Raw genomic sequence first — 15728 nt, 5'->3', positions numbered from 1 at the left:
GCCCATTCCTTAAATGCAATTGGCTTTATGAAACCTCACCACATTGATTTGGTTCCTAATTAGCCCTGGCCTCAACTCTGTTTGGAATTAGTGCCTGGGAACACTTTGCCCCAGCTGGGCATACCTCCCCCTGCCCTCCCCTCATACAGCCCCTGCCTCCCTGGTTTCACAATGGGAGATGCTTCAGGGGAGAAGGGGGTGGGGCTGCACGCTGGCTACAAGCAGTCTCCCCCAGGGGCCTTGGGGCACTCTATTCTACTAGACCTGGGATAGGGGAGCCCTGGCAGTCTGGGCCACCTCTCGGTCCCAATATCCCCCCTTGCCCTTTGCACCCCCTTGCCCTGGCTCATAGGGACAGATCTCTACCTTGGTTTGCCTTCCCAGCCTGCTAATTTCCCAAAAAGTGTTCCTCCCCTGTGTTACTCATTTCAACAAATGGTGTCACCATCTGTGCTGGTTTTTCTCTGTTTGCTCCTTTGGGTCCATTCTCCGCCCTTCTCTGCCCTGCTCTGGGCCTCGGGAGGCTGCCTCTATAGACAGGTTACCCAGCCTCCCTTACTCTTGGCGGCTGGTTGGGGTCATCCAAGGGGAGGCATCACCCGGAGAATGGAGGGTGGGAGGTGGGGTGAGGGCGGTCAGGTGTTTATTCCCTTGCTGAATTTCTCTCCAGCCCCTCTCTTTCTGGCCCAGCTCTGTAGTAACTGGGGCCTAGAGGTGGTAACAGCTTCCCACTATTTTAAGTCATTGGCTGCTTCTCTGTCCCTTGCTGGTCCACTCTCCTCTGTGCAGCATCCCTTCAGCAAGCTCTCTTCAGTTAAACCTTTGCAAGGTGCTGTCTGCCCCATCCTGGGTCCCTGAGCCATGCTCCTGCCCTCCCCCAAGTCTGGTCTCTAAATCGGAGCCCTGTGGGTCCATGAGATCCCTCCTTTTCCCTGCAGATCATTGTCTCCTGGAACTGTCCCCTCTTCCTCACTGCCAGCATGTCTGCCTGGGCCAGGCCTAGGTACTGAACCCCTGCCCAGTGCCCTCCCCCTCCCCAGTCACTCTCCCTCTGAACATACATCTCTGCCCAGATGGCGCTTGACCAGCTAACCCTTCCGAGACCTCCCTCGCCATCTAAACCAGCATCTCTCTGCTCAGCGCTAGTTTTCCCTCTTACTCTCTTTAAAAAACTTTTTATTGTAAAATATGCATAACATAAAATTTGCCATCTGAACCATTTTAAGTGTACAGTTTAGTGTATACTTTGCATTGTTGTGTAACCATCACCATCATCCATCTTCAGATTGATAATCTGTATCTGTTAAATCTGCGGTCCCCAACCCCAGGGCCGAGGATAAGTACCGGTCCCTGGCCTGTTAGGAACTGAGCCGCACAGCAAGAGGTGAGCTGCGGGGCCAGTGAGAGAAGCTTCATCTGTATTTACAGCCGTTGTTCCCCATCACTGGCATCACCGCCTGAGCTCTGCCTCCTGTTGGCCTCCCCACATCCGTGGAAAAATTATCTTCCAGGAAATCAGTCCCTGGTGCCAAAAAGGTTGGGGACCACTGCGTTAAATACCATGTATCTCCTCCTTCCCCCAGCCCCTGGCAATCAGCATTCTGCTTTCTGTCTCCATGAATTTGACTATTCTAGGGACTTCATATAAGTGGAATCATACAGTATTTATCCTTTTGTGACTGGCTTATTCCACTGAGCATAATGTCTTCACGATTCATCCATGTTGTATCCAATAGGACAGGATTTCTGAAGAGTGTCCCATTGCACGTATGATACATACAAGGTCCATTCATCTGTCAGTGGACACTTGGGTTGCTTCTGTGCTTTAGCTATTGCGAATAATGCTGCTCTGAACACGGGTGTGCAAATATCTTGAGACTCTATTTCCAGTTCTTTTGGGTACATACCCAGAAGTAGAATTGCTGCATGACATGGGAATTCTGTTTAATTTTTTGAGGAACTGCCATACTGTTTTCCACAGCAGCTACACCATTGGGCATTCCCATCAGCAATGCACAAAGGTCCCAATTTCTCCACATCCTCACCAACATTTGTTATTTCCTGTTTTTTTTTTTTTTTTTTTAATAACAGCCATCCTGGGTGTGAAATAGGATCTCATTTTGTTTTTATTTGCCTTTCCCTAATGATCAGTCAAGTTGAACATCTTCTCTCGTGCTTATTGGCCATTTGTCTATCTCCTGGGGAGGCCCCGCCCTTAGTTTCATCTTATCCCCACCTGTCACACTGCTCATCCTCTGGGTCTGGTTCTGTTGTCACATTCTAGACCTTGAGCTCCACGAGTGACTTTGCTCACTGTTGTATTCCTAGTCCCAGCACATAGTAGATGTGTAATCAGTGTTTGTTGATTGAATATCTAAACATCTCCTTTGAGGTCTTCTCAAACCATCTTCTGCCTAGCCTCCCCCCAGGCCAAAATTTTGTCTGTCATATTCTGCCGTTTGTATTACGAGGACAACAGTGCCACGAATAAGCGTTTCCAAGGAAGATGTGGGACCCAGATTCTGACCCAGAGCCCTATGCCTGGAGCAGATTCATGCTTTCCAATTTGCCCCATACCTGGACTCACCTGCCTTCAACCTGTTGCTAAATTTGGCCTTACCCACTTCCCCGTCTGTTCCCCCCCAGCCCTGCACCCCCCACTGGTCCTTGTCCTTGCTGTTCCCCTCCTGCAACACCTCTCTCTATGTCCCTTGTCCTTTGACTCTCCCTTACAGGGTGACCTCCCCTTCTGGGGGGCTTCATGCAGAGGGGAGAGCCAGAAAGACCCTGTGATGAGAGGCCAGGTGGGGCTGGCGTCCTTCACTCGCCAGAGCGCCCAGGCTGGCCTTGACCTCAGAATTGGCCCTGCCCTATTTCTCTTCTTCTGCCCTGCCTCTGTCACCCTCTCACTGTGCCATTCTGTGTCTAGAACATGAACTTCACAAAGGCAGGGCTGGCTTGTGCTATCTCCGTATCTCCCACACCCGCACAGAGGAGGCGAGAATCACTGCTCGTGGAATTGAGTTGTTGGGTTTTCTGCCTCTTCTGCCTCCAAGCTGTTCTCTGTCCTTTCCCTCCTTTTTTTCCCCTCTTTTGCCACTTCCTCCATCTCAATATACTCTGCTGTCTTTTTCTCTGGCTCTGTCTTGTCTCTTCCCGTTTGTCTTCCCGTATGATGTGATATAGACTTGCACCTTGGGGGCACTTGGCCTTGGAGTCAGTTCGTCTTCCCAGCCTTCTCAAAGTGTCTCCTGGGCCCGTGCATCAGAACCACCTCAAGTGCCTGTGAAATGTGATGGAGCCTGGGCCTCCCCGAGACTTAACTGTGGTGGTTACGTATTGCTGTGTGACAACGATTGTGCTCCAAAACTTAATGACTTAAGGCAACTGCCCTTTCATGGTATCTCACCATTCACGGGTTAGAAATTTGTGCAGGGCTAAGCCAGACACAGAAAGGGAAATATCACATGTTCTCACTCATATGTGGGAGCTAAAAAATATTGAACTCATGGAGATAGAGGGTAGGATGATGGTAACCAGAGGCTGGGAAGGGTGGTGGGAACAGAGGAAGAAGAGGAGGTGGTTATATGGGAATGAAAATACATTAGAAGGAGTAAGATCTTGTGTTCAGTAGCACAATACAGCAGCTATAGTCAACATTTTACTCTATATTTCAAAATAAGTAAAGGAGTGGAATTGGAATGTTCCTGACACAAAGAAATGATAATTGCCTGAGGTGATGTATATTCCAATTACCCTGATTTGATTATTACACATTGTATTTTTGTATCAACATATCACATGTGCCCCATAAATATGCACAACTATTATGTATCCACAGAAATTAAAAGTTCAGCCTGAGCAAGAGTGAGACCCCCATCTCTACCAAAAATAGCAAATTAACCAGGCGTGGTGGTGTACACCTCTAGTCCCAGCTACTCGGAAGGCTGAGGCAGGAGGATCACTTGAGCCCAGGAATTGGAGGCTGCAGTGAACTATGATGACACCACTGCACTCCAGCCTGGGCAACTGAGTGAGCCTCTGTCTCAAAAAGAAAAGTAAAAAATTAAAAACAGAGAAATTTGTTCAGGGCTTAGCTGGGTGACTCTTCAGCTCCACAGCTCCACATGCTGTCAAATGGGAGTCCCTTGCTGGTATTCAGATCATGGATGGCTTGTGGGCTGAAAGGCCCAAGGTGCCTTCACTCACCTGTCCAGGGCCCTGGTGGGGGTGGCTGTGGGGGTTGGGCTCCGCTCCATCTCTCCCCCTCGCCAGGGAGTCTCAGCCTGTCCATGTGGTATCTCCAGTAGAGGAGTCAGACTTCTTCTATGGCAGTTCAGGGCTCCAAAGCAAGTATTCCAAAAGAGAGGAAGTAGATGTCACCAACTCTCAAGTCTTAGGCTCAGAAACTGGCACGACAACACTTTTGCCATTTTCTGTTGGTCAAAGCAGTTGCAGAGCCCGCTCCCTTTAACCCAGCGCTCCCCTACCAGTATTCAAAGGTGGAGGACACAGATCTCACTTCCTGATGGGAGGAAGGCCAAGGAGTTGGTGGCTGTCTCATCTGCCGTGCCTACTGAATCACACTCCTTGAGGTTGAAGACGCAGTGCTCTGGCCCTCACCTGCCCTCGCGCCCAGGCTCTCCTGCCCAGGCTGTCCGCTGGCCAGCATGCCGCATGGCCCCATCGCCAAGGGCTCAGATGCTGTCTTGTTCCCCAACAGTCACTCGCCAGGCCCCTTCCTTCACCAGCCTCCCTGAAGCTACACACAGATACTTTTGTGGGGACATGTGGGTATGACACAGGAGGATGGCAGGATTCAGGCATGAGCCTCCAGCAGGCATTTGCCAAAGATTCTGCACCAGGCACGCAGTAGATGTTGAATTATTGCTTGATCCTGTGCTCACTGCAGAGAAAAGCCTGCAAGGCAAAAATAGTTCCTTGAAACTTTGTGCAAAAGCCATCAGGGCACATCAAGGACAAGAGGGAATGGTCTGAGGCCTCCTGGCCTTGACCCTCCAACAAGTGACAATGAGTGAGTGCCTGATGCCTTCCTGGCTGATTGTGGACCGGGGCACTCTGAAGGCATTGCCACTGCCTTCCTGACACAGGTGACATGGGAGATGGATCAAGTTGCCTAAAACGTCCTCCAAGGAGGCTATGGGACCCGCAGTCTGGGAGGTGCTCCTGGAGGGAGCGTCTCAAGCTACACCGGCCCAAACAGTGGGGAAGCTGCAGCTGACTCCGTGGGAGGAGGGGGTCTGGAGGCAGACCCGGCCCCGAGCCCAGATTTGCTGCCTATTAGCCGTATGGACTTGGGAAAATGATTTCAGCCTCACTGAGCCTCAGTTTTCACCTGTAAAATGGGGCTTATAACACCTGTCTCTGAGGGCTGTTAGGAGGCCCCCAGCAAACAAGGCTCTTTTTCTAATTATTATAGATCCTCCCACGGTCATAGCCTGGAGGGACTTGGTGATGCAGGTGGAAGGTCAGTGATATTTTGGTGCCTTTTATCTAGGAGAGTGACGAACATGGACCTCTGGGTCCCTCCCTGACCTGACACCTCTATCGCCCCCCCTTTGCTCCGGCCCACCAGTGCTGTCGGCCTCCCTTCTCTCGCCTGCCCCCCTTCTCCCTGGTGTCCCCTCAGTGCTCAGCACCTTGCTGGGTATACGCTGTATTTGGGGGCTCTGGGGGCCACGATGGCCCACTCTGAGCCCACCCAGGCCTCCCCCTCCCTGCCTTCTCCCCTCCCCCAGCACATCTCTCGTCCTCTCTGCAGAGCCTGGGAAATTGAGGAGTCCCTTGTGGCAGACAGGCAGGACTGACCTTGAAGTGGATCTTTAATAAAAAATGAGCAGAGGCAGCAGCTCCCTGCTCCCTCGCCCCCTGCACTTCCCTCCTCCCTCCCAGCCTCCCCTCTTCTCTCCTTTGCCTGCAAATCCACCGTGAGGGGCTGTGGCTCCGGGTTCAGCATGGCTCTCATTAGGGTCCTTGTGAAGGGTGCAAATCCTTGGGATGTGGGAATGTGAGGGAGGGAGGCTGTTGTTGGGATCTGGGGATGTAGTATAGGAGGGGAGGGGGCAGCACAGGGCTGTGGGCTCTGCCCACTTCTGCCTCAGAGCTTCACGTGGGACCCCTACTCGCACCCCCCACCCACCTCCAAGGCCTCGCACTGTCCCAGTGGTTCAGCCCCCATCCCAGCCTGACATCACCCTAGCTGCAGGGGGATGGCTATCTGCAGCAGCTTAGGCCTCACCCATTTGGGGGGCCTGGAATCAAGTCCCCTGCAGACCCAAGTCCCCTCTCAGGCCGGGCCCAGCCAGTGTGCTCCTTCTCATTACCTCCAACCCTCACCGTGAGCCCTCGAGGTGAAGATCATTGTCCCATCCTGCAGATGAGAACACTGAGGATGGGCACGGTTCATAGCTGGTCCACAGTCACCCAGTGCATATACGACCTGGGCAGTGACTGAGCCAGGATCCATCTGTCTGACCCAAAGCCAAGCTTGCCCCTGAACCCCTGGTCTCGAGGTCTTGCACTGCTTTATCTCTCTTCCCTGAGGCCTGCAGCCCAGGCCCCTGTCCTGACCAGGGCACAAAGCTCCTCCTCCTTCCCAAGCCTGGAACCCACCCAGGCCCTCATAAGTGGGCCCTGCTGGAGGGACAGACCTCCCAGAACCAGGTCACCAATTTCCTGGCTCCTCAGCAGGTTCCCCTCCTTCCTTGGACCTCTCGGAACCCTGGAGCCTGAACCCCCCTGAGCCGTCCACATGGTGGGTGTGTGACCCTGGCTGGCCCAGCTACTCTGCACAGGCCCCTAGGCCTTGAATGGGTCTCATGGGAGGTGCAGGTGTGTGTATGAATGTGTGTGCACAGGTGAGTGGACACAGTGTGTGCATGGGGCATGGGGAAAAATGAGTGAGAATAAACTTATGAATGATTTTGTAAATGAATGATGAATGAATGAATGAGGATTCATTCAAATGAATAAGTGAAAAGCATTGAGTTAGTGAACTTCACCTGCCAGGCAAGGCTGAGGCAGGAGCAAAGAGACCATGTCCTCTCTGAACCCTCCCTCTCCATGAGGCCCACTGTGACAGACATGTCCACCTTCCAGAGAGGAGAGTTGTCAGTGGGATGAGAATGCCCACCCAGGGACTACATCTCCCAGCATGCCTTGTTGATGTGGAGATGGACCATGTGACTAATTCTCACCAATGGGATGGAGGCAGAAGTGACCTCTTCCTGGAAGAGCCCCTAGGAAGCAGACATGCCTTCTCTACTCTCTCTTCTCCCATAGGCTGCTGGCCCAGTGCACTCCAAGGCCCTGGGCTGGGTGGGGAGCCACAAGATGGAAGGAGCCTGGGTCCCTGAGTCATCACATGGAAGAGAGTTGCCTGCTGACCAGGAGCATCAACTTAGGGCTGCTAGGGAATGAGAAAGAACATGTAATGATAAGCCCCTGAAATGTTGGGGTTTATTTGTTATAGCTGCTAGTGTTGCCCCAAGTAACACACTTACAGAAACTAATTATTTGTCATCAAGCTGTGTTCGGGCAGAGGTCCCCTATAGGCTTGGGCCAAGGAACTTAGCCCAGAAATCACTCAGGCAGGGGCTATGGAGATGCTCAACAGTCATTTGTGGCCGGGGCCCATCAGGACCTTCATCCTTTGCCTGCCAGCTGGGGGGACAGACAGCATCACCTCACAGCCCTCTCTTCTCCCCTGTCATGATTCAGGGAGGAGTTAATGTTGCTCCCGGGTAGGGGGGAGGGACTCAGGGCTTGGTGTTAAAAATGACCACAGACAAAACTCATCTGTAGTGTCTGAAGTCAGGAGAGTAGTTATCCTCAGGGGGTGCTGCCCAAAAGGGGCACAGGGAAGGCTGGTCACGTTCTGTTTCTTGAGCTGGGTGCTGGGTATATGGCTGTGTTCAATTTGTGAAAATTCACGGACTGTATATACGGTTTCTGCACTTTCTGTATGTACCTCAATCAAAGTTGCAAAAAACACCCAGGAGAGGGAAGGTTAGGGTGAGGAGAGGAAAACGATGGGAATGGGAGGGAATGGGGGCAGAGGGCAGAGGGTGGCTCTGCCCCTCACCCATGGCTGTGGCCTGGGGTGTACCTCTCTTTCCTTGGTCACCACCTGCCCACTGCAGCCCCTTTACCCCACACTGGGGACCTACTGTGTCCAGGTCCACTGGGCAGGTGCCTGGCTTGGGGACCCTCACTCCCAAGGAGTGTGCCATGGGCTCTCCTTGGAGGCCTGGAGCACCATACCTGGGTCCACGTGTTCCGACTGGGGACAGGGCAGCAGCAGAGATGGCAGCTGAGGCAGCCTTGGAGAATGTGACCCAGTTTCATCTACCGCATCCGTCTGCCAACAGAATAGATTCAGTCACCTGAATCCACCGCACACATCCACACACACACACACACGTGTCAGACTCACACACATCTGCCACATACCTTATATATGTGCCACACATGCTCCTACATGCCCCTCCACCCACTGTGATGCACTCTCTTCACACCCGCTGCATCCACCCCTCCACGCACACCTGCAGGACCACGCCCACACCTCCTTCTCCCTGCCAGACCCAAACCTCAGACACACACCACCCCACGCAGCTCCTCAGGTACACAGCGCACACACTCTCCCACGTGAACACGGCAACCCACACAAGTGCACCATGCCCAAATACACCCACCAACACATTAGACCCCGGGACAGAGGGAGCTGGAGATGGCCTGCCGGGGAGAGGAGCACACGCACTCTGACCCTGAGCCCCAGGTACCCAGAGACAGGGGTCAACGGAGGGAGGGTCCCTTCATGGGGTGCTAGCCTGGGCCCCCATCTCTTCCGTGAGGCCTTCCCTGACTGTCGAGGGGGCCCCAGAGAAGCCCTCCCTGAGCAGCAGAAATCCCCCCTTCCATGTAGGGATAGATAATGCATGTCCTTGCATGTCCTTGCGGGATCTTGCCAGAGCCCCAGGCCCTGCCCCAGTTGGGGTGACAGCCCGAGGGAGCCCCGGGGGGGCTCCAGGGTCCTTGGACTGTACCCTGGGCCTGTTCACTGGCAGCCTTGTTCTGGGCAGAGGGTGGCTGCTTGAGATAGGCTGTGAATGTGGGACAGGGAGTGAGCGGGGTCCCTGGCACAGGCCCGTGTGTGTGTGCGTGCGCATGTGTGTGTGCGCGCGCGCGTGGTGTGCACTGCACGGCTGCTATAAATACAGTGTGTTTAATTGCACGCTAGCAAAAAGCCTCCCAACGCCCTGGCGGCGGCAGGGCCCCTTTCTCCCCACTGGCCCTGCTTAATTACTCCTCCAGGACCCCGGAGAGGCTGGATTTGCTTCCTGAGCCAGAGGCCGGCTCAGACAAAGCCCTTGCCCCCACCCTTACAGTGGGAGCCTCCCTCGAGCCCCAGGGGGGTCCAGGCCCCCAAGTGAGGACGATCACAAGGACAGTCACCATCTATTGAGCACCTCCCATGTGCTGTGTGCTTTGTCTATGTGATCCGCTCAGCAAGCTGGGGGATGGGCGTGACCATCTCATTCTACTGGTGTGGAATCCGAGGCTCAGAGAGGTTAGGTAATTTCCTCAACACTCCACAGGAAGAGAGCAAGGTCTGGGGTCTGCAGTGAGGTGACCTCTTGTTGGCCCTCAGTGACCTCATCTTCCAAGATGTCCTTCTGCACTACTGCAGGCCAGCTGGACACTTCCTTCTGGAAGGTTCTGTTGCACCGGGAAGCGTGGAGTCAAATTTATAATGTAGGATGGTGCCATTTATAACGAAACTTCAGTAATTCATGTTCTATGTCCACATCTTCACTCCACTCAGTACCTCCCCTTTAACTGTTTTTAAACCTACCCGTGTTGTGTTTCCCTTGCCTGCAGCCGGGGGAGTGGTGGGCTCGCCGGGCTGGTTTCCAACATGGCTGATACACACATGACTCATTATCCACATGGTAAATGTGCCCAAGTCATATTGGCTCCCCTTGAGAGGCCTGGCCCTCCCATGGCTGCTGGGACAGTCCCACCCCCTCCGACAGCCAGGCCGGTGACCCCACTCCTTTCCCTGGTAAAACCCCCTGGGACAGGGACTGCTCAGGGCTCAGAGAGGATTCGTGTCCCACCCGCCACTCACATGCCCTGTGACCTCGGCTCCTCCTCACTCCAAGCCCCAGTTTGCTAACCACCCCCACCTCACACCCATGCCCAGAGTGTAGCCGTCCCATGAAGGTGGCCGCGGCTGGCTGTGGCAGCCCCTCCCTGCTTTCCCCTTTGTAACTTGGGGTGAATGACCTTCCTGGTGGATAGAACATTCTGGGCAAGGACAAGGTGTCTGCATGCAGGCACTTCCCCAGGTTTGCTCCAAATGGGCAGTGGCAGGAGCTGGGAGGCCCTCTCCTTCCTGAGCTGGACCTTTCGCCCAGCCTGGGGTACACCTGGCATCAGTCACCGCTGTCACAGAGCACGCCCCCAAACCGCCCCCCCCCCGCCCCGTGCACACACGCCTCACACGCAGAATCACCCCCACCCCATGAAAGGAGCATTTCCATGCCCCCTGCTCTGGCCTCACCAGGGGGCCCCCCCTTGGGGGCTGCAGCAGAGTTAACCTAATTCCTGGCACAGTCTGCCTGGCACAGCAGCCGGCTCGCAGCCTGGCGGGAGGATACTGAGCCGGCAGGAACAGGGGAGTTATTTTTAGGCAGTGAGGTGGGGTCTGCCATGGAGCTGGTGGCTCAGGGAAGACGGGGCTTCACGGAGTGATGGGGACTCAGGTCAGGGCGACAGAGAGGGTACCCTGGGTGTGGCCTCTCCCCAGAGGGACCAGGCCAGCTTGGGGCTCCCATGAAGTCAGGGAGGGCCCAAGAGCAGGAAAGTGGGACCTGCTGGGGCTTCTGGCCCAAGCTGTCCCTGCTGGGCTGAGCATGCAGTGGGGTTTCGGGGGGGCTCAGGGTGGGGGGCAGCAGGGGAGGGTGAGATGTCTCTGAAATGGGCAGAAGGCTCTGTTGGGACCTGACTGCCCCTCCCAACACTCACAGAGAGACAGACAGACACACACGGAGGGTGGGGGGGCTGCACCATCAGGCCCCTGGGAGCAGCAGGGCTGAGGCTTCCTGGGGCACGGCAGCCCCCTGTGAATGGCTGGTCCCTCCATCCAGGCCCCCCATCTGGGGTCACCCCCCACCTCTATAGGGTGCCAGCTCCCAGCAGGGGACATAGCAGGATCCCTCCCACACCACCGGCTCCCACCCCAGTCCTAAGATTTGGAAACATATGAGACATCAGAGCCAGGTGCGCCAGGAACCCAAGGGACCCAGCACTCTGTTCTCAGGAGCCAGAACCAACCCACACAGGGGGCTGCCTCATGGTGGGGGGCTACTAGGGAAGCACTGAGAGGCCCAGAGGCAGCCCTGAGCTCCCCGAAGCCATGCAGCACCTGGCCGAAGTGGGAAGGCTCCACAGCAAGGCTGCCTGGGTTCAAATCCCACTCCCCTTCCCTGCTGTGTGACGTCAGACAAATAACTCAACCTCTCTGGGCATCAGCTCCCTTGGCTATAGGATGGAGATGCTGATAGTACCCACTATAGAGGGTTGTGACTAGGATTAAAGGAAATAACTGTGGGGGAGGGTACTAGTTGTTTCCTGTGGCCACCAACAAATTACTAGGCTTAAAGTAATAAATTTATTATTTAACAGCTCTGGAAGTCAGAAGTTCTATAATAAAATCAAGGTGGCAGGGCTCTAGAGGCGAGAGAGCCCCTTTCTGGCTCCTGCGGGCCACCCGCACTGCCCCGCTCACGGGCCCTTCCTCCGCCTTCCGGGCTAGCAGTGCAATGTCTTCAAGTCTCTCTCTGACCTGCGTCTGTCGTCACATCTCATTCCCTGCGTCTGACCCTCCTGCCCCGTCTGATGAGGGCTCTGGTGATTCCACTGGGCCACTGGGAGCCGCTCCCCATCTCAGGGTCCTTAACTGAATCACATCCACAAAGTCCCTTGTATACATGAGGGCACCTATTCACAGGGTCCAGGGATGCGGACGTGGACATCTCGGGTGGGGGCGGGTGCACTATTCTGCCCAGCTCCAGGGGACTCGGGACGTAGCGAGTACTCAGCAGACATGAAAGGAGGCTGCAGTGCTCACAGCTGGGCGGGGAGACGCTGCTTCCACATTTGGAGGACGGTTTAGGGAGCAGAGGTTTCCCGTTGCCGTCAGGAAAAGTTGGCCTTGTTTTCAGCCGAAAGTGACATCAGGATAAGGTACCAGAGACATTACAACAACTCCCCGTTGGGTGTACAGCTCTTTAGCTTGCAAAGGGCTTTTCATGAGGTCAAAGACAGGGAAACTGAGGCTCAGCAGGAGATGATGCTTGCCCCAAGGTCAGACAGGTGTAAACAGCAGAGCCAGGATGTGAATCCAGGAACGTTTGATTCCAAGTCCAGGGGTCTTTCCCCTGCACCCCAAGTGCCTCTGTGCTTGCCACAGCTGCCAGTGGGTGAGCACGATGGGTTAGAGGCCAGCTTGGCTCCCGGGAAGCACAAAGAGCCCCGGGCTTGGAGTCCAGCAGCCTGGGCAAGTCGCCCTTGCCCCTAACATGGGGCAGTCATGGCTGCTGCACTAAATGACAAGACACAAGTATGGGGAGCAGTGTTAGAGTGTGGGGTTAGCTCGGTGACATGCTTTTTAAAGATACATATTTGAATTTTAATTTCACAAGTAATACTCATTGTGCATCATTTAATACACAAACTATTTAATATATTAGTTTACCGGGCTGCCATAGCAAAGCACCGCAAACCGAGTGGCCTAAATAGCAGAAATTCACTGTCTCACGTTGCTGGAGGCTACAAGTCCAAAATCAAGGTGTTAGCGGGGTCGGTTCCTTCTGACGGCCGGAGGCGGATCTGTCCCAGGCCTCTGTGCTGGCTGCTGGTGGTCTCAGCAATCCTTGGTGCTCCTTCGCACGTAGAAACATCACTCCCATCCTGCCTCTGTTGTCACATGGCCACCTTCTCCCTGTGTGTGTCTGTCTCTGTCTCTTCTTACAAGGACACCAGTCACCTTGGATGGCGGCCCAGCCCACTCCAGTAGACCCCATCTTAACGAGTTCCATCTGCAGAGACCCTGTTTCCAACTAAAGCCACATTCTAACGAACTGGGGGTTCGGGCTTCAGCATATGAATTTTTAGGGACACAATTCAACCCATCACACAAAATATGTAGAGTAAAAAATTGAGAGCATCCTAAGCACAACACACATTCCAAAGGCAATTTCCTTCCCCTTTCTAGAAGACTGTCCTTCAAGACCTTTTTCTATGCATTTACATTCAACCGCAAATAGTTTTGGAAGGCTCCCCCCATATATGGAATAATATAATACACACTTATTTTCTTCTGCTAGGCTGGGGAGAAGCTTTTGTGTCAGATCAGTACTTCGTTTAGTAGCTGTGGCTTTGGGGGCAGAGTTGGGGGCAGGTAGCTTGTTCTCGGCCCCCAATCTCTAGCTCCTCTGCAGAGGGGGTGCCAGTCCACTGGGTGTTACAATATTTAACCACCAGAAGCAGCTGGGCACTGGCCAATCCATTTGGGAGACCCTATGCTGCCAGGTGTTACCCCCTTTCCATGGGGGGTGTCCAGGGTCTCAGGGGAGGGGCCATAGACTGGGACAGCAGCTGCCGACTAGCCGGTTCCGACATTTCTCTATCTCACAACCAGATGAGCTGTCCTGGTGCAAACCAGCCCCAAATCGGCCCACCTGGTCTTACCTGTCAGCACTGGGTTCTGCCTGCCCCCGAATGACCCCATTAAACTTTGGGAGGAAACTTAAGCAACTAGAGGAAAATGAAGAGGAGGAAAAAAAGAATTAATTTCTGATCAGTCAGCTCTGGCCGCTGGAGGGAGTTTGCACCAGGCCGTGAGTCCACCGGGCCAGGACACGGGCAGGGGCCAGGGTGTGGGTGGCCGCTTCAAGTGGGTGATTGAAGAGATCCGTGTCCAGCCCTAGCGGATTAGGACCTGGAACCCAGAGAGGCCAGCACTGGGAGACCCCAGCCCCAGCCCCCGGCAGGGCCTGTCGCAGGGGGCCAGAGGCCAGACCAGGGCTGCCAGCGCCTGCCTGCGCAGAGTGCTGCAGCTGCCCACGGTGGCATCAGGGCAGGCCTGGGCCCTCCCTCCTGGTCACCCAGCAGTTTCTGCCACCCTGGGCTTGTAGTAATTAGTCCCCACCCTCAGGTGGTGGGCAGGAATGGCCTGTCCTTGCTGTGCACGCAGGGCGCTGGGACAGGACACCAAGGTCACCTGGTTGACGGAAGCTGCTCTGCCAGCTCCTCTTGTGGGCCTGTGCCCTGCTTCTCTCGGGCACAGCTGACAGGGTTAGGGGGTCCTCTCAAGACCCACCTCACCCCACCCCACTTCCTGCACTGATGCTGTGCCTGCAGGGCCTGCGTCCCAACCTGGCAGCCGGTGTCCACAGCCCTGCCTGGATCCACTCCCACCTCCCCCATCCCTGTCTGAAGGCAGCTGCCCCCTCCCGCCCGGACAGAGCGGGGAGCAGGATTTGGCTCGGGAATGCTAATCCTCACCCCCTGACCGTGACCTAGCGGGCAGAGGAGCCGCTGAGCAGCCTCAGCCTCCAGCTCCCTCTCCAGGCGGTGGGTGAAACTGCAGGGAGGCTTGGCCTGCCGCCAGCCGGGCTCTGCTAGCGAAGGTCAGGGTCATTCTAGGTTAAGCTGCTCAGCCCCTCCGCCTTCGCAGAGGGGACAGAGACTCCGCTTTCCTTGTAATTACTCAGCGTGACTGTGTCGACCCAGGGCTTAGCGGCAGCGTCTTTACAGGACTAACTCTTTCCCTAATTGCCCTCCCTGCGGGCGCCCCGCTGCTCCCACACTCCGCTCTTCAAAGGCTGGTTCTCAGCTTCCCCAGGCAAAGGCCTCAGCCACCTCGTTCTGGTCATTAACACCATGCACGCAATCCCTGGCCTTCTGTTCCTCGCAGAGGGGGACGGGGGTGGGAGTGGGGCTGGCAGTCCCTGCGTGCACTGGAGGGCGATAATCAGATGATCGGAACTCTCTCGGAAGTGGGGGGTGAGGTTGGCTTGACCCATTCTGACAGCCGGCTGGTGACAACCTGCTGGTGGCCTTCGGGGTGGCGGAAAGGGGGCTGAAGATGCTGATGTGTTCCCTCCCTGTTCTTGCCACACCCCTGCCCACACTGCCACCCTACCTCTGGCCCTCAGCGTCCCCAGTGGTCCCTGCCACCACATCTTTCCTCCCTCAAGTGTGGCGTGCTGCTGGCCCCAAATGCCGCATCTGGGCCCCGTCCTAGGCTCCTGGGTCATGTGTGTGGCAACAAGACCCCTGTTGGTGGAGTTTGAGCAGCTGGGGCCACCGTGTCACCATCCTTCCCAGCACCTTTGACACCCTGTCCCTGCTATCCACAGATGAGGCCCAAGAGCTTCAGCCTGGCAGTCAAGACTCTCCCCACACTGCCCTGCTCCCCTTGCATCGGCCCAGGCTGCAAGTCAGTCAGCTGATCCTCAGAACTTGAACCCAGCCCCTCATGCCAGCCTGCTCCTGCTGCTGCCTGAAGCGCCCACCTGCCTCCCTGCTGGCTGAAACCCTGCCCAGCCTGCATGGCCAGTGCAAATGCCACCTCCTCCCCCTCTTCCCTTCCGAGTATCTCCATGGGGCAGTCCTCCCTGATCCTTGCTCTGCCAAGA

The sequence above is a fragment of the Eulemur rufifrons genome, chromosome 14 (genome assembly GCF_041146395.1).
Source record: "Eulemur rufifrons isolate Redbay chromosome 14, OSU_ERuf_1, whole genome shotgun sequence".
NCBI classification, from domain to species: domain Eukaryota; kingdom Metazoa; phylum Chordata; class Mammalia; order Primates; family Lemuridae; genus Eulemur; species Eulemur rufifrons.
Note: the sequence above shows the minus strand (reverse complement) of the source record.